At 47.1% G+C, this 19,014-nt stretch overlaps 1 long non-coding RNA gene across 1 annotated transcript in view; it reads right to left on the minus strand.

The window, feature by feature from the left end:
* LOC146866732 (uncharacterized) overlaps positions 1 to 15,458 on the minus strand; it is a 31,092-nt gene extending 15,634 nt beyond the window's left edge. The window contains exon 1 of the long non-coding RNA XR_014960555.1: positions 12,951 to 15,458. This is a non-coding gene — a long non-coding RNA (uncharacterized LOC146866732). The remainder of the gene's footprint in view (positions 1 to 12,950) is intronic.
* Positions 15,459 to 19,014: the final 3,556 nt, after the last annotated feature.

A 19,014-nucleotide genomic window follows, 5' to 3' on the forward strand; every position in this document is an offset into this window, starting at 1 on the left:
TCTCACCAGAAATGTCTGCCTCACTCAGCGATGGGAAACAGGAATATCTCAACCGCTAAGAAGCGTTCAAGGATACTAGGCTTCCAAGTGGCTGTCGAGTTAAATGGGACCAACCGAAAATGTCGGTCTCACTTAGTGACACGAAACGGTGAAATTACAACCGCTAGGAAGCGCTCGAAGGCATCAGGCTTCCCAGTGGCAGCCAAGCCAAACAGGACAAACCGGAAACTCTCTCGAATGGAACCACTTCGCAGAGAGTATTCGTGACCAAACACTCGTCTCCACAGTCAAATTGAAGTGCGCAGATTAGCGCACAGTCTCGCGGCTCGAGACCTTGAGTCCCGCGAGATCATAAGTTCCCCAATAGTCTCTATGCAGCTTTATAGGAATGAAAGTGTCCATCTTGGAACATGCAAACTCCTAAATGTTCAACCACAGATTGCACCAGGAAGGTTTTACGAAGACTCTAGAACTCTTACTGATTATCCCACTAGTCACACTGATCTGATTCCTGACAGTACCCCCTCTCAATGACCGATTCATCGGTCTTGGTTTGGAAGGGTGTTGTAAATGAAATCGTTTGATCAGCAAAGGGGCTTGGACATTCTGCACTGGCTGCCAAGATCTGTCTTCTGGTCCATAACCCTTCCAATCAACCAAATAGAATAACTTTTTTCGAACTCTTTTTGAGTCCAAGATTCCTTTCACCTCATACTCTGAATGTCCCTCAATCTTTAGAGGAGGTGGTGGCTTGCCCAATCGAACGTGAGAGTCAGTTTTCTTTAAGAGGGACACATGAAAAACTGAATGAATCCCTAGACTATAGGGAAGTTTGAGTTTAACTGTTACAGGCCCTAACACTTTCTTAACAGGGTAGGGGCCTACAAAACGGAGTTGGAATTTCTTATTGCCATTTAAATGAAGGTTTCGAGAAGATAACCACACTAAATCTCCTGTTTGAAATGTGGGTGCCTTTTTTCGGTGTTTGTCTGCCTGTTTTTTTGTAATTCTCTTTTGCTTTTAACAAGTTAGATTCAGCTGATTTATGGACTGAGGATAGATTTCCTAAAAGGTCCTCAACTGCTGGTACCCCCAGATTTTCTTGGAAACTAAAAGGATTTGGGTGCAAACCAAAATTTAAAAAGAATGGGGAGTACTCAGTGGAAACATTTTTGGCGTTATGTGTGAATTCCGCCATCCACAACAAATCCGCCCATTCACCACCCTGATCCAGAAGAAACAGACAAATATATCGCTCCAATTCTTGGTTTACTCTTTCAGTCTGTCCATCTGTTTCCGGGTGGTAACTGGTTGAGTGCCAGACTTCCACTCCCAGTCCCTGCATGAACACCTTCCAAAAGCGGGACACAAACTGGGGTCCACGGTCAGAGACCAAAATCTTAGGAATTCCATGAATCTTCACAATATTCTCACTAAAGAGTCTAGCTAACTCTTGGGCAGATGGGACCTCTTTCACAGGGACAAAATGGCTAATCTTGGTAAAGGTATCTACTACAATCAATAATGTGTCAAACCCTCGACTCAGGGGCAGGTCAACAATTGAGTCCAACGTGACAGTGTGCCAAGGATGCTTGGAAGTGGGCAAAGGCTGTAAGAGTCCCTGTGGACACTGTCTACTGGACTTCCCACGGGCACAGAGTTCACAAGATTCAACATAGCGTTTAATTTGAGAATTCATACTGGGCCACCAAAAATAGCGTTGAATCAAGTCTTGGGTCTTGAGTGTGCCTTTATGTCCTGCTAAGGGTTGATCGTGACAGTCTCTCAATGCTCGTTCTTGGATCTCTTTGGTGGGTAAATACAAAACACCATTATGATAGGGCAAAGAATCTACAATCTCCCTTCCACTCTCTATTTTAGCCCAATCCTTCATTTCAACCTCAGACATCAATTTTCTGACTTCTTCTTTGTAATTGGCCAAGGTCAAAGAACATACAAACTTGGATGTTGGAATGATAGGTTACGGATCCACTGGATGTTCTGTGGTCTCAGTTTGTATCCTAGACAAGGCGTCCGCTTTCCCATTCTTGCTCCCCGGGCGATACGTGATCACAAAATCGAAATCTGCAAAATAAAGGGACCAACATAATTGACGAGGTGTTAAAGTCTTAGCTGATCTTAAAAATTGAAGATTCTTGTGATCTGTGAACACATTTATCGTATGCCTGGCTCCCAGCAGGTAATGTCTCCATTCTTCGAAGGCATCCTTCACAGCCAACAATTCTTTCTTGGCAATAGTATAATTGATTTCTGCTGGATTCAACTTTCTAGACTGAAAGGCCACTGGGTGTAACTGTCCCGTATATTTATGTCGCTGTAATAGGACTCCTCCAATCGCTTGATCAGAGGAGTCAGCTTCCACAAAAAAGGGTTCAGTTGGATCTGCATGAAGCAAGATTTGGGCCGAGGTGAAACTTTTCTTCAAGAAATCAAAGGCTCGTTCAGCTTCCTCTCCACAATGGAATTTAACCCCCTTCTTGAGGAGTCTTGTAATGGGAATGATCTTCTGCGAGAATCCTGAGATAAATCGCCGATAGAAATTGGCAAAACCAAGGAATCTCTGGACCTCCTAAACATCCTTAGGAGAAGGCCAATCGATGACTGACTGAACATTCTTCATATCCATTGTGATTCCTGCAGGAGACAAGATGAATCCCAAAAATTCCAATGAATGCACACTAAAGGCACATTTCTCCAATTTTACAAATAGCTGGTGCTGGCGAAGTCTTTCAAGGACTAATTTGACATTTTCCGTGTGCTCTTGTGGATTTTTGGAAAAGATTAAGATGTCATCTAAATAAATCACTGCTATTTTGTCAATCAAATCTCCCATGATGTAGTTGATGAAGTGCTGAAAGGCTGCTGGGGCATTACACAGGCGGAATGGCATCACCTGATATTCGAACAGCCCATATTTTGTTCTAAATGCCGTTTTCCACTCGTGGCCTTCTTTCATTCGTATAATGTGATAGGCACCTCGAAGATCAAGTTTGGTAAAAATCTGAGCCTCTTTGATCTGATCCAAAAGAACTGAGATTAAAGGTAGAGGATAACGATTTTTAACGGTTACCCTATTGATTGCACGGTAATCCTTCCTTCTTAGGGATGAAGAATAACAGAGAAGAGACCGGGGACTGAGATGGTCTAATAAACCCATTGGCTAAGTAAAGGTCTAGATATTCTTTTAGATAGTTATTTTCCGCTTCCGTTAACGCATATATTCTATTACATGGCAATACAGCACCAGGTTCCAGATCTATAGCACAATCGTAATAACGATGTGTGGGTAGTTTTTCTGCTTCTTGCTCACTAAAGACTTCTTGAAAGTCTTGGTACTCGATTGGGACTTCAGTTGTTTCAATCACCCCAATTGCGTCCCGACTAAACGACAGTAGAGCGGCTTGCGATGGTTCAGTATTCTCTGTGGCTGAAGGGAAACAATGTTTCAAACAAAATAGAGGAAGCAGTTTCTCTACTCCTCCTCATATGCTCTCACCAGAAATGTCCGCCTCACCCAGCGATGGGAAACAGGAAATATCTCAACCGCTAAGAAGCGTTCAAGGATACTAGGCTTCCAAGCGGCTGTCGAGTTAAATGGGACCAACCGAAAATGTCGGTCTCACTTAGTGACGCGAAACGGTGAAATTACAACTGCTAGGAAGCGCTCGAAGGCATCAGGCTTCCCCGCGGCAGCCAAGCCAAACTGGACAAACCGGAAACTCTCTCGAATGGAACCACTTCGCAGAGAGTATTCGTGACCAAACACTCGTCTCCACAGTCAAATTGAAGTGCGCAGATTAGCGCACAGTCTCGCGGCTCCAGACCTTGAGTCCCGCGAGATCATAAGTTCCCCAATAGTCTCTATGTAGCTTTATAGGAATGAAAGTGGCCATCTTGGAACATGCAAACTCCTAAATGTTCAACCACAGATTGCACCAGGAAGGTTTTACGAAGACTCTAGAACTCTTACTGATTCTCCCACTAGTCACACTGATCGGATTCCTGACAAAAGGGATGTAAAGAAATTTGATGATATGCGCAGGATAAGTCAATGGTTGAGAACCATTTTGCACCTTTAGTTAACGAAAGCATTTCATCAATTCTTGAAAGAGGAAATTGATCAATGATTATATTGTCATTTAAATACCTCAAATCTATACACATGCAAATTTTCCCATTAGCACATCTGGCAATTACAATCGGAGAAATACAATCAGATGCTTCGATTGGTTCGATTACTTCCGCATCTAGTAATTTCTTAAGTTCTGTTTTTACTTCATCTCGAACAATTAGTGGGATATGACGTACTTTGTGAATTTTGGAAACTGCGTTGGGTTTGACTAAAATTTTGTGTGTAAAACCGTCAAGATTCCCAATACCGCCACCAAAAACTTTAGGAAATTCTTCCAAAACCCACTTTTTAGTACTTTCTGCTTCACACATGACTAAAACTCGTTCAGGGCTATTGGGATTCAAAATAATATCAAGAGAACGTTGGTCTTTCCAACCTAAAACTGACGGCCCACCGTTGGCTACATAAAATTTCCACAATGCTCTTCTACCTTTGAACTCAAACATTAAAGGTCTATAACCAAGCATTTCAATTTTTTGTCCAGTGAAGGTTTCTGGGGTCACATCAGTAAAATTATACCACTAAAGGAAATCATACATAAAGGTTTGTTGCTATCATTGCTTGTAATATTAACCACAACATGCCTAGTAATGTTACTGGAAACATTTGTGTTTTCTAAAGAATCTTCATCTTCATTGTTATCTGATAAGTCAGAATTGTTGTTCGTAACACAGGTTACATGTGATTTTTTAGAGCGCTTCCTCCTACAAACTTTGGAAAAATGTCCAACAATTCCACATTCTGAACATTTTGTTGATTTGGCAGGGCATTTTTCAAATCTTGCTGTATGAGATGTGCTTCCACATCTGTAACATACAAAACCAGACTGAGAAAGGTTTTCTTCTTTTTTTAAATTAGAGTTTTGATGTGGTTTCCAATTGTTGTTTTGATAAGATCTTGGTTGCTTGTAAGTAAGACTTTTATCTTTCCTGGTGTCAGTAATCTTATTAACAGTAACTGCTTCACTTGAAAGGGAGACTGCTTTAGCGCATCTTTTCGATAGTTCTGTTTTTTTAACTAACGTAATAATATCTTTGAGACTAGCATCACCTTCAATCCAAAGTTTGTCCTGGATACTCTTATTTTTCGTGCACATGACGATTTGGTCTCTAATCATGTCGCCATGTAAAGAACCAAATTTGCACTTGATGGCTAGGTTTTTTAAAGCAGACACATAATCTTGAATCAATTCATTAGTCTCCTGTTTACGTTTGTAGAATGTATGTCTAGATACTGCTGCACAAACAATCGGTGAATAATGGTCATCTAGATCAGCTATGGCGCATTTGAAAACATCAACATCACCACTTCTATCATTTTTCTGAATTTGGTTATAAACTCTGATACCTTAAGGTCCCAAACAGTGCATCAAAATTCTCTTTTTCCTTTCTGGAGACATTACACTACCATTGTCTTCAAGAGTAGCAATATAATTAATGAAATACTCTTTCCATTCTTGCCATTTAATGATAGATTCTCCAGGATTAGTCAAAAATTATTTTGGGTTACTTAGAGTAATACTGACATTTGCATTTTGTGTACCATTGCTTGCTGTGGAGGTTGTACTAGATTCCCCATCCATGTTTAATTGCTTAAATGTACTGTTGAAAATATTTAGAAATGATAAGGTAAAAGAAAGAAGAGAAAAAAAAAAATCTTACTGGACTGTAGAATGAAATCGGTAGATCTGAAGTTTATAATTCATACGAATGTGGAGAATTCCATGTAAGCGCTGTTGAAATCGAAGTGCTCAACTCGTACTAGCTGTAACTTGAATAGGAGGAAATTAAGATGGCCGCCAGGGTCACGTAGCGTGACCTCGTAGCTTACGCGCAATGATATCAGAGTGTTGCGCTGCTAGAATGCAGATAGTAGAAGCGTCTTTCAAGACGGCGCCGCGCATTGAGTGGCAGCAACCGTAATCCAAATGAAGGTAAACAGCGCTCGCGTCAGGACAGTAACTGTAGTCTGATCGAATGTAAATAGCGCTCGCGTCAGTAGTTATGAACAATTTCTTAAAGTAGTACGCTGGGGATCGAAAATAACACAACTAAACTCACGTAAATATAGAGTTGTCCGTTGTTGCTCCCCTTCACGTAATGGTGCATTAGTTGAAAATACTGTTGGAAAAGCTGAATCCTTGTCCGGTTGAAGTATGAAGAAGATGCAATTTTAATTTATAGTTGGCAGGGTGCTGAGCATCCTTGTCGCCAAAACGATGAAGTAACCTTAGAAGTACTTCACTCAGGAAATTGGTAAAATGAACTGGGTTCTTTATTACAGCCCCCCGCATACAGGAAAAGCACATCCAGCGCTGACAGTCTCCACAGAAGAACTGCCTTAGGAGAGAACTTCAGAATACAATACATTCTACGATTCTAGATCATATGACTAATCTTAAAGCAACATACTACAGGGCCCTGGGGGCTTGCCAATTTGGACTTGAGGAACAGCCCCGGGTGCGAGTCTGGGACGTGGATGAATGCTGAGATGTTGCAGTGACTGCTGGAGCTGGGAGGTGCGGAGCGTAGAGGTGTGACCTGCTGCGGGCTGTGTGAATACTGTGCGGCCTGGTTTTCGGCCTGAGAAGTGTGGACCAGAGTCTCCTGGGCCTTCCCGGTTGCAGCAGTGAGTGGCGCATCCTCGTCTGCTTCACGTCCTCCCAGGAGTCCGATCTAATGGTAGAGATTGCCTGAGCGGATTCATTGCAGCCCTCCCTCCCGAGCGGCTCAGCGGACAGCTTTCGGTTCCCTCCCGTAACCCGTGGGCATTCCGGCCCTGCTTTTAACCTGCATAGGGAGGCGGCTCTTTGAATGTTCTGCTCTCCGGCTGATGTGGTGAATGGCGGGGGCCTTGTTTGAACTCTGCTTTCTCCTGCAGGCCTCACATCATAGTTGGACATGGCTATACCCTGGCTCTTGGACTAGGTTGGCTGGCCTCAGGTTCCCTGTCTACTGGGGGAGGCTTGTCAGTGGCCTGATTGCGTATGCCCCCCTGGACTGTGACTGTCTGCACTGGGTGTGACTGCGGCTGTCCCCCTGCCCCCCTAGTGAGGGGTGCTACTACGCTGTGCCCTTGGTCCAGATATAAGGTCTGGGTCTTTAACATCAGTCTTGCGAGCTAAGGTTGCTCCAGATTGCACCACTATTTCCGGTATTTCACAGCTGGGGGCACCTCTGCGACCTGCACTATTTGCTACATACCTTGTCACGTGGACGCCACCGTCACAATGGGCAAGCCTGACAAAACTCAACCGAAGCTAAACTTTGACCTACGTAAGTGCAGACACAGAGATGAGGCATCGGAAATGCCGTCGGGTTCGAGCGAAGAATCTGAGGTCACTAGTGCAGATATCAAGAAAATCCTGGCGACAATGCAAAAGAGCCTGGCCATTACTGGCCTACCGAAGTCCACGGCTACTGGGTTCATGAATATTTTTGTGGAAGAATTCCTTACCACTTTGTTGGGCGCCGAAACCTTCTCGTCTTTGTTTGTCATGGAGCGCGCGCACCGGTCGATGGGTCCTAGGCCTGCCTCCTGTGCCACTCCGCGTCCTATTATTACTAAACTACCCAACTACAGGGACAGGGACGCTGCCCTAAAGAAAGCCAGAGAACTAGGTGAACTGAGATATGAGGGCTCCTCTATATCGCTGTTTCCTGACTTTACTCTGAGGGTTCAAGAGGCTAGGGGAATTTGTCTCAGTGAAACGTAAACTGAAGGAACACCACATAGAATACGCCAAGTTATACCCCGCTACACTGAGAGTTGTGGTTAACGGCACTGCCAAGATCTTCTCTGACCCTAAATCTCTTCAAAAGCCCTCTAAGAGTGGAATATAGCAGGATTGCACAAGAAAGCACCGATTTCTGAGGATGGGGCTGCTGGTTCAGCTGGAAACCTGGTGTAGAATAAGTAGCTCTTGGCTGATGTTTCGGTCCTATTAGGTTTTGCCTTTCTATTATCGCTGGAGTTTCATAATACAAAAAACAACTGGATTGTCAACCTGTTCATTAGAAATGCTACGTAGAGTACATATATCCTCCAGACTAAGTGGGTAGGAACTATCTACGGATTGTTTAGCTAGGTCGCACCTTAGTTTCCTTTCCACTTGGACCATTCTATTATTTGTCAAGTATGGGTGGGTTCTTCCTGTGGTGATATTTCCTTGCATGCTAGATGGTGGGGTTATGTTGGATCCTAGTTCTAATGGCCAGTAATACCCGCCCCTGCGGGTTACCTCCTGATTGGTTTGATGTCATTTTGGTTTTGTGTGCAATTTTTACGAACATGAGGAATGTTAAGCACTGCTATGGGGGGGGGGGGGGGTGGGAGTTTGCTCGCATATGCATTGTTGGGGAATGCATTGCGTGGTAGGGGGTGGGACGAGTTTTTGTTTTGTAATCACAGCTTATGTATACACAGTTGATGTGATAATAGCAGCAGAGGTTAAACTATTGCGATTTGCAGATGATAGAACATTACAGATGTAATAGATGCTAGTGGACGAAACTCGTAGCCAAATGGGCAGAGTTCGATTTATGACTTGGAACGTAAGAGGGTTGAACAACTTCAGAAAATTTTGCAAAATATTGGCCTACCTTAAACGCCACGAAAAAGATGTCGCCTTACTGCAGGAGACATACCTTGCCCCTAATAATAGCATGCTTAACAGGAGGAGGCTTCAAGGCACATTCCAGGCAGCAGGATTCTCCTCCCATGCTAGAGGTGTGTTAACCTGGGTCAACCCTAGATCGGGGATTTCTCTTACTGAGCTCAAGACTGACCCTTATGGCAGGTATGCCATCTCTAGATGTCATGGGAAAGGGCTGGACATGCAAGCTAATATTTATGGGCCGGCCCAACGCCCCTTGGCTGCATCAAAAACCATTTCCGACATAGCAACGCAGTTGGGCTTGATCGATATCTGGAGGGCTAGGCATTCTGAAGCAGGCAGGTTCACACACTACTCTGCCCCCCAGGACATACACACTAGAATTGATTACATGCTTCTGTCGGGGTCACTCCTTCCCCGTGTTCATGAGTTCACAATTATGCCTCGCACATTCTCAGATCACTCTCAAATCATCTTGGAGGTTGAAATCCCCTCCCCCCAGGGGGTCGCCCCGTTCACACAGCAGTTCCCTCCGTATTCACTAATAGTTTCGGTGATTAAGGTCGAGCTGGCCACGGCAATCTGAGTTTTTTAGCATTAATTTTGGTGCGGTCGAGCATTTCACTGTCTGGGAGGCATTTAACGTCTACATTCGTGAAGTCGCTTGTAATCCCCAGATATACAGGGTGCAGAGACAGGAGCGAGGGGTGGTGAATATTTTATTGACCTGAGGGTAAGAGATACTGTACAGGTCGTGTGGGATCCAAGAGAGGGAGGGTTTGAGAGGTTATTAGGAAGGAACAGCAAGGGGGGTCCTTGGGTGTTAGTCCAGTCAATGGGTCACGGGGATGTTGCTTCTGTGGCCTTCCCACCGGGCACAAGGTTCTTGTGGTCCTTGGACGGCTTCACCTTGTTGCCAGGACGTCCAGGGGTTTTGCAAGTGGCCCGTACCCTCAAGGGAAACAAAAGGACAATAGGGTCAGCAACCCTAGGCTTGGGCTGGTTAATAGACCGTCACCCACAACCAGGAATGTGCTTTGGGTTTAGAGGGAGGGTTAGTGTATGTGGGGAGGAGGGGGAGAAGGAGGGAAGTGAACAAAGGAGATTTTCACAGCCCTGTCCTCCACCAGCCCACAGTGAAACAACTAAGAAACGGTACTTGCTTAGGGCCACGGCCCTCCTGGGTCATGGCTGTCGGAGTATTGCCGCCCTCCTCCTCCCCGGGCCGGCTGGACTCTTGCACGTTGCCACTGGGCGGTCCTGCTCTTGACGGGCTCTCGGTCGTCTCGGCCTTGTCTTCCTCCTGCGACGGGGTTCTGGTTTGTTCTCCAAATCCGCAGTCCTCAGGAGCAGCGTAGAACGAAGCTCCGTTCTCTGTCCCCGCTATTTGTTCTTCCGCTTGCAGGGCTGACGGTTCCCCTTCAGGAGAGACTAGACCGCCTATTTCTTGTTCCGGCGGTCTGGTCGCGGGCACCATCTTCGATTTCTCACCCGTGAAGAGCGCGGGACTACATTGCCTACCTTCCAAGCATGGACGTTCGGGCCATGTCTCTGATGGGTACCGTGAAACAAAATCCACATTCCCTTGAGCTCGACCGGGGGCATGGATGGTCTGAACAGAAAAAGGTTGTAAGGATAGGAACCATTGTAGTATCTTAGGATTCGTGTCCTTGTGAGTGGCAAGCCAGGTGAGGGGGGGGGGGGCGTGATCAGTAACCAAAAAAAAAAGAGCGACCCAACAAATAATACTGCAGGGCCTCCATAGCCCACTTAATTGCCAGGCATTCTTTTTCCATTGTTGAGTACTGGGTCTCTCGTTGGAACAACTTACGGCTGAGATATAATATTGGTCTCAAGTCACCCTGTTGGTCAGGTTGGGATAGGACATCCCCTAATCCGTGGTCAGAGGCATCCGTTTGGAGGATGAAGGGTTTTCCGAAATCGGGACACATCAGTACAGGGGCCTGGCACAACAGGGTCTTCAAGGCCTGAAAGCTGTGTTCTTGGTGGTACTTCCATTGGTGGAAAAGTCTGAAATAAAGAGTCGGTAATAACCTACCAGTCCAAGAAAGGCAAGTATGTCCTTTTTAGGGGTTGGCTGGGGTATGTTCTGGATCGCTTCTAGTTTGATGCGTTGTGGTTGTAGTGTCCCGTCTTGAATGGAGTAGCCTAAGTATTCTATATGGTTGGTTCCCAGGGTGGTGTTTTTTGGATTGAGTGTCAGACTCGACTGGTGGAGGATGAGAAGATACACCGAAGGTGTTCTAAGTGTGTCTCCCAGTCAGGGCTGTACCCCCCAATATCATCCAGATAAGCCACTGCGTATTGTTGATGAGCACGTAGGATGATGTCCATCAATCTCTGGAAAGTCGCGGGTGCTCCGTGCAGTCCAAAGGGCATGACCTTAAAGTGGTACAGGACTGAGGGATTGGAGAAGGCTGTTTTCTCCCTGGCAGCGGGTTGGAGAGGGATCTGCCAGTACCCGTTTGTTAGATAAATAGTGTATCACACGGGCCCCTACGAGTCTCTCCACGAGCTCATCAACTCTTGGCATAGGGTAACTGTCGAATTTGGAGTGTGCATTTAGTTGGCGGTAGTAGATGCAAAAACGGAGACTACTGTCCGGTTTGGGCACCAACACCACCGGGGAACACCAATTGCTCTGAGCGGGTTCTATGATATCTGCCCGTAACATTGAGTCTACTTCTTGTTCTACAGCCTGTCGTCTGGCGGCAGGTATGCGGTAGGGTTTTAGCTTTATGACTGTCCCTGCTTCTGTTTTTATATCGTGGTACACTAAGGTGGTTCTCCCTGGGGTGCTGGAGCAAACGCCTGGGAACCTGTTCAACAGCCTATACAACTGTGTTTTTTTTACTGTTGAGTGTTTCTCCCATATTGGGCCATTCTACTGGTGGGGAACTTGAGGGTCGGACGCGTATCTCTAGGGTCTTCGTGCAGGTGATGTGATTTACAGACGCCATGGGGTTTCTGACCTGAGGGGGAGGTTCCTCCCATTTTATTAGCAAGTTAATGTGGTAGATCTGTCCCTGGGCTCCAGTTCTGGGTATAGCTACTCTATAGGTGACGGGGTTACCTGACTAAGGATGGTATGGGGCCTTGCCAGGTCGCTAACAGTTTCTATTCCTAGGTGGGCATCAGCATGAGGACCTTATCTCCGACTGTTAGTTGTCGGACTTGAGTGCCCCTGTCATACTGATTCATTTGTTAGTGTTGGGCCTTCTCCAGATTTTGGTGGACCTCCTCCCATTGAGACATGAGGTGTTTCTTTAGGGTGGTTGAGTACGTTAACAAAGGTCTCCCTTCCTCCTCCTCCTCAGTCCACTGCTCCACTGTCATTTCTAGAAGGGTGTGAGGTCTACGTCCGAAGACTACATGGAAGGGACTGAACCCGGTTGATGTCTGTTCATGAGAGCGTATGGTAAACATTACCAGTGGGAGCTTACGGTCCCAGTCCCTCCCTGAATCTGTGATGTACTTTCTGAGTATGGTCTTTATGGTTCTGTTATAAAGTTCTACCAGACCGTCCGTCTGGGGGTGGTAAACGGCTGTTCAGAGCTGGTGAATACCCAGCAAGGTACAGACTTCTTTCATCGTTTGCACCGGGAAACCCTGAATAGGGTAGCTGTGCGCCTAACAAATTCAATAATAATAATAATAATAATAATAATAATAACCGGGACATGAAGGGGGTCCACTGATTGGTTAAGATCTCTGAGGGAAAGCCAACCCTTAAAAAGAAAGAGATCATGGCTTGTGCAACCACAGCTGTGGTCATGCTTGTTAGGGGTATCGCCTCAGGGTATCGGGTGGCATAATCCACTACAACCAGAATGTACTGGTGACCTCGAGACAACGGTAAAAGGAGCCAACCAAATCCATGCCCACCCGTTTGAAGGGTACATCGATAATAGGCAAGGGCCTTAAAGGAACTTTTTTGTCTATGGACGGGTTGACTAACTGACATCGGGGACTAGGGGCACAAAACCTGGCGACTTCCCTGTAGACTTCAGGCCAATAGAACTTCTCTAGTAAGTAGCGCAGTGTGTGCTCTTGTCCGTAGTGTCCACCCCTAATCTGACTGTGTGCTATGTGTAAAGCCTGTTCCCTGAATGCAAGGGGAACCAGTAGTTGCTCCTTCTTAATAAGGAAGTATGGTCCTACCTTGTTAAGGTCTTCTTTGTGGGCTTGGTTCCAAGCATGGGTCAGGGTGCTGTCATCACGTTGAGCTGTCCTGAAGCTACGGGCCGGCCACTCGCTCTATTCTGGGGAGGAAAGAAGACAAGTGACATGGGGGCACTGGGATTTTACATAAGCCACCCGCTCCTTCCTTTTCTCCGACCTGGACTTAGGAATTTTGGGCTCGCTTTGTGGGAATTCAGAGGCAGAAAAGGGTGCTTCTTGTAGCCATTCTGTCTCAGGGAGCTTTTTGGACACGCTTGCCAAGTACTCGTCAAATCGGGGAAGATCTGTTCCTAGTATGCCTTTTTCCGGGAGAGCTGGAACTATGCCCACCTGTCTAACCTGGGGTTCCCCCTCTATTTCCATTAGGACATTGGCTAGGGGGTATAGACGGACGTCCCCATGGACACAATACAGCTTCACTACTGATGTGACTAATGGGGACCAGATCTCGGGATATTACAGTGTGATGACACCCGGTATCCAACAGGGCATCAATAGACCGGCCGTTTTAACGGATGGTCTTTCTATATCGGGGCTCTGTTCCTCCTGCGGCCAATACTCTTGCCCGGGTCAAACCAACCTCCATAGGTTCTACCGTCTCGCTTTTTACTGGGCAGTGTCTGGCTATATGCCCCTTCTCCAAGCACTTAAAACACTGAGGACCTGTGGTCGAAGGGAAGGGTTGTGCAGGTGGTTTCGTTATCCCTCTACCTCCATCAGCAGTTCTACTCTCCGCCTGTCTGAGGGGTGTTTTATGGGGAAGGGTTGGAGGTGTTTTTACATGTTGGGCTCTAAAATCCGGGGACCTATGGTAGGCACATGCCAACTCTACTGCTGTTTGCACACTCAAATGAGGGTGTTGTTTTAACCAGGACAAGGTGTTGGCAGGGAGGGCCTCTATGTACTGTTCTAGATATACCCTTTCTGTAAGCTCTTCCATTGTGAAGAAGTTGGGTTGTAGCCATCTTTCGCCCAGGTCTCTGACACAATAGTATAGGGCTCTGGGGTTGTTGCCCGCCACCCACCTCTCCTTGCGGAATTTTGCCCTATATTATTCTGTGTCATACCCCAACCTTTCGAGAATGGTTTTCTTAATCTCAGGGTAGGGTGTTATACCAGCAGGGTTAGCGGCCTGATAGGCGGCTTGCAATTCGCCGGACAGGAGGGGGGCTTTATACTGACCCCACCCTTCGGGAGGCCAGCTGGCGGTCGTGGCCACCCTCTCAAAATTTACCAAAAAATAATCGGGGTCTTCCCCTTCTTGGTACTTCTGTAGTACCGAGCTGGGAATGTTAGGATGGACCCTGGCCGTAGATATAGTCTCCGTAAGTCGTAGGATAGCCGTGTCTTGGATTTGTTGGTTAGCAATCAATAGGGTTGCTTGTTCTTTCAAGGCGGACTGAAAGGCTTCTCTTTCTTTCTGGGCTGCCTGATTTTGGCGTTCGAGGACCGACTGCAGGTGTCTCTGTCCCTCAGCTAACTGGGTGATCATGGCTTCCATGGTGACGGGTTGGGTCATGTTGGTCTTAAATGACGCAATCCCACGTCTGACACCACTGTAATCCCCAGATATACAGGGCGCAGAGACAGGAGCGAGGGGTGGTGAATATTTTATTGACCTGAGGGTAAGAGATGCTGTACAGGTCGTGTGGGATCCAAGAGAGGGAGGGGTGGTGGAGAGGTGTGGCTCACACTCGGCAACTCTGGGCATTAAGCTTGCCTCATCTCTACAACGGCCCCCCACAGACGCCGGGGATGCCTGGTTTCACCTTGGAGATACCCAGAAAGGGACCATCTCACAGGGATAGCCAGGACGGGTTCCCCAGCGGTCTATAGAGCCGGGACACTTCAGAGTAGCTGTGCGCTGAATAAATTAAAAATAACAAAACATAACATTAGGAAGGAACAGCAAGGTGGCTCCTCGGGTGTTAGTCCAGTCAATGGGTCACGGGGATGTTGCTTCTGTGGCCTTCCCACCGGGCACGAGGTTCTTGTGGTCCTTGGTCGGCTTCTCCTTGCTGCCAGGAAGTCCGGGGGTTTTGCAAGTGGCCCGTACCCTCAAGGGAAACAAAAGGACAATAGGGTCAGCAACCCTAGGCTTGGGCTGGTTAATAGACTGTCACCCACAACCAGGAATGAGCTTTGGGTTTAGAGGGAGGGTTGGTGTATGTGGGGAGGAGGGGAAAAGGGAACAAAGGAGCTTTTCACAGCCCTGTCCTCCACCAGCCCGCAGTGAAACAACTAAGAAACGGTACTTGCCTAGGGCCACGGCCCTCCTGGGTCGTGGCTGTCGGAGTCTTGCCGTCCTCTCCCTCCCCAGGCCAACAGGACTCTTGCGCGTTGCCACTGGGCGGTCCTGCTCTTGACGGGCTCTCGGTCGTCTCGGCGTCGTCTTCCTCCTGCGACGGGGTTCTGGTTTGCTCTCCAAATCCGCAGTCCTCGGAAGCAGCGTAGAACGAAGCTCCATTCTCTGTACCCGCTATTTGTTCTTCCGCTTGCTGGGCTGACGGTTCCCCTTCAGGAAAGACTAGATCGCCTATTTCTTGTTCCGGCGGTCTAGTCGCGGGCGCCATCTTGGATTTCTCACCCGGGAAGAGCGCTGGACTACATCGCTATTAGTAAGCATGCCGGCATTCTCCGTTCCATCAGGGGCAGGCTCTCGACTCTTGAAAGTCAACTGGGCAGGCTAGAAATGGAGGCTCTCAAGGGCAGCGACCCGTAGGTAACCGAAGCTCTGAAAAAAACGATGGAAGAATACAGCAAGGAGGCTGACAATGAAGTCAAACACATGGGGAAGTATGCTGTAGTCAAAACTTATGGTGAGGGGGACAGACCGGGTGCGGTGCTTGCTGCGCTAGCGCGACATCAAAGAGAATTAGGTGTGGTTTCAGAACTGATTGAGGAGGATTGAAGTATACTGAGAGACCCGTCGGATATAGCGCATAAATTCTACAAGTATTATGAAACACTGTACAGTTCCAAGCTCGCACTGGATGAAACAGACTTGTTGGATTATTTAGAACATGTGAAGTTACCTTGGCTCTCGAATGTTCACAGGGAATACTTGATGAGGCCACTGGACCCCACAGAGATTCAGGTTGCCTTGAACACCATGCGAGACGGTAGCGCTCCGGGACTTGACGGGCTCACCGTCTCCTTTTATAAGCCTACAAGGACCTGTTGGCTCCCAACTTGAGTAGGCTGTTTGAGGAATTTGGCGACACAGGCATAATGCCTCAGACAATGAGGGAGGCTCTTATAATCACTTTGCTAAAGCCAGGTAAATCCCCTCAGGCTTGTTCATCCTACAAACCATTATCACTTCTTAATGTCGACACAAAGATATTTGCCAACATTTTAGCCAACAGACTTGCTGCCCTCCTCCTTACTCTCGTGGGAGGGCAGGCAGGGTTTGTGCCAGGATGCATGTTAACACAAAATCTTAGGACAGTGTTTGGGGCAATACAACATGTCAGACCTTCCTGGACACAGAAAAGGCGTTTGATTCGGTCAAATGGCCGTTCATGATGGCAGTGTTACGCAGACTGGGCGTTGGAGAGATTTTTCTCAGATTAGTTTCAGTTTTGTACAATCAGCCGACAGCTAGAGTGAGGTCGGGGCATCATGTTACACCCCCCTTCATGATATCTCGGGGCACCAGGCAGGGCTGCCCTTTGTCCCCGCTATTGTATGCAATCGTGGCTGAATCTTTGGCGTGGGCTCTCAGAGAGTACCATGGACACTGGGGGATTCGATTTCCAATCTTATTCTGTCGGCCTATGCAGATGATATGCTGCTGTACACAAGGTATCCAGCTACCAACCTGGCCCCGTTGATTCGAGAGGTGATCAGATTCGGTGGCCTTTCTAGCTTAATTATCAACTGGAATAAGTCCATTATTTTCCCATTAACTCCAGCCATGGTTCCCTTTGACTTAGATTTTGGGCTGCAATAGACCAATGACTCAGTGAGATATCTGGGTATACAGTTGCACACCGACTCGGAGATAGTACTGAGGGACAATTATGGAAGAGATTATTAAAATAGAGGAAGATATTGACAAATGGATAAGGTTGCCTCTTTCCCTTGTTGGCTGTATCGCCTTGATGAGAAGAATCGTATTGCCTAGATTATTATTTCTTTTCAATAATATCCCTATGGTAATCCCCAAAACACATATTCAAAAGGTTAAGCGCTCTAATGGTACGCTTGGCGTGGGCAGGGAAATCTCCTCGTGCTAACATGGATACACTTACACTCCCGTATTCCATGGGTGGGCTGGGTGCACCGGATCTGGAACTATAATATAGAGCAGCACAGAGCTCCCATGCCTATTACTGGTGTCATGGTCCACACACTCTTCCGCATCTACATATCGAGAGAATAGTGGTTGACCCATCTGCGCTCCCTTTCCAGCTCACTCAGCCTCCTAGTAGAATCTGCGGAGTGTTGGACTCCATAAATTCGACCGTACATGCTTGGCATGATTTATTAAAAAGACAAGCAGCTACACTACTATACTCCCCATTGCTGCCACTGGGATGGTGTCACTGGCTCCCAATGACCGGAGAGAGGGCGGTGGTCCAGTCACTCAATGAGGCTCGTATTCACAATATGGGCAATCTTTTTTTGGAGGGTAGGGTTCTCACTTGGGAGGAGGTCACTGATGGTGCGCAGGGTGCATCTGTACTCACTCAATTTCACTATTTCAGAATAGGCCATGCCATGCGGGCGCTGTTGGGCGAGGAATATCAAGAACCCCCTGCCCTCCCCTCCTTCACTTATATCCTACGTGCAAAGTCTCCAATTAAATTGGTGTCTAACATATATGATATATCACAGGAGTTCAGGCGCACACACTATTCCTAAGCCAGGATGCAATGGCAAGCCGACTTAGGTATTCCACTAGATGACAATAAATGGAAGTACTGCTGTGAGGTCACGCAGAAGGTGTAATTAAATGGCAGGCATAGATTGATTCATTAGGGTGCAGAGGTGCTTCAGGCTATCTGTGGTGCTGAACAGGATCTCTTGGAGTGTCGAGTAAAGCAGATTGTAGTAGGATTGACCACAAACAAGCCTTGGTACCTGCAAGCACAACGGTTGAGGAAATCATTTTCCAGAGGACCAGGTGAACGTTGTAGAAAGCTGAGCCTCCCTGAGGGTCAGGACTACAGTTCCCAGAAGCCACTTGCCCAGTAATGTTGAGCAGCCACATGGTACAGCTCTGTGGTCAGTACTTCAAGGACGTGGATTTAGCAGTTTGTGTCTGCCGACTGCAGGAGTCTAGTTCCTCTAGGCCAAGGGAATTCTTATGAAGTCCAAATTTGCAGAGGGGTTCATCTTCCTTTTGGAACTGGCCTCTTGCCTTGGTTGAGTAATTTCCAGTAGGTGCAGGGTGGCTGCCACAGGGGCTGAGCTTAGAGCCTCTTTTTTGTGGAGTCCTGCCTTGTTGTGGAAACTGGTCTTTTCTTGGTATTATGTTGAATCTGAGGTTCTGGTGACTGGGGTGCCCCTTAAGTCCTGGATTTAGGGAGTGTTAGTGGGTGTGAGAACTAGTAGCCAATGGGCATCTAGTCCTGCGGCTAATCCGCCCCTTTAGTGACTATACCTCCTCTGCAACACCCTGGAGCTGTGGTTAGCATTGTGGAGGTGTACACCTCCTGAATATCTAATTTTCCCACCTGCCTGTGAAAAACAGTGCCTGGGACAGTAGGAGGCTTTGTACTCAGGGCGCAAGTTCCTTTGGCCACCAGCGCCGGTGAAGCCTTTGAGGCTGACCGCCATTATGGCCCATTCACTTGCCATTCTGTGTCAGCGTCAACGTCAATATCTAAAGTACCACCTAGGTACATGCTGGTTAATCCTTGACACCACCATTGTGTCAGGAGTTAAAAAGCACAGTGTTTGGTAGCAAACTCGAAAGCAATCAACCATTCTATAATGGTGCTGGACATCTTTGGTATGTTCAGTGTCCAGCACGTTATCCTATGGATAGTCGGTCACTCACCATAGAATTATGTTGAGAATGCTACCACAGGGC

The sequence above is a fragment of the Triturus cristatus genome, chromosome 1_2 (assembly GCF_964204655.1).
Source record: "Triturus cristatus chromosome 1_2, aTriCri1.1, whole genome shotgun sequence".
NCBI classification, from domain to species: Eukaryota; Metazoa; Chordata; class Amphibia; order Caudata; family Salamandridae; genus Triturus; species Triturus cristatus.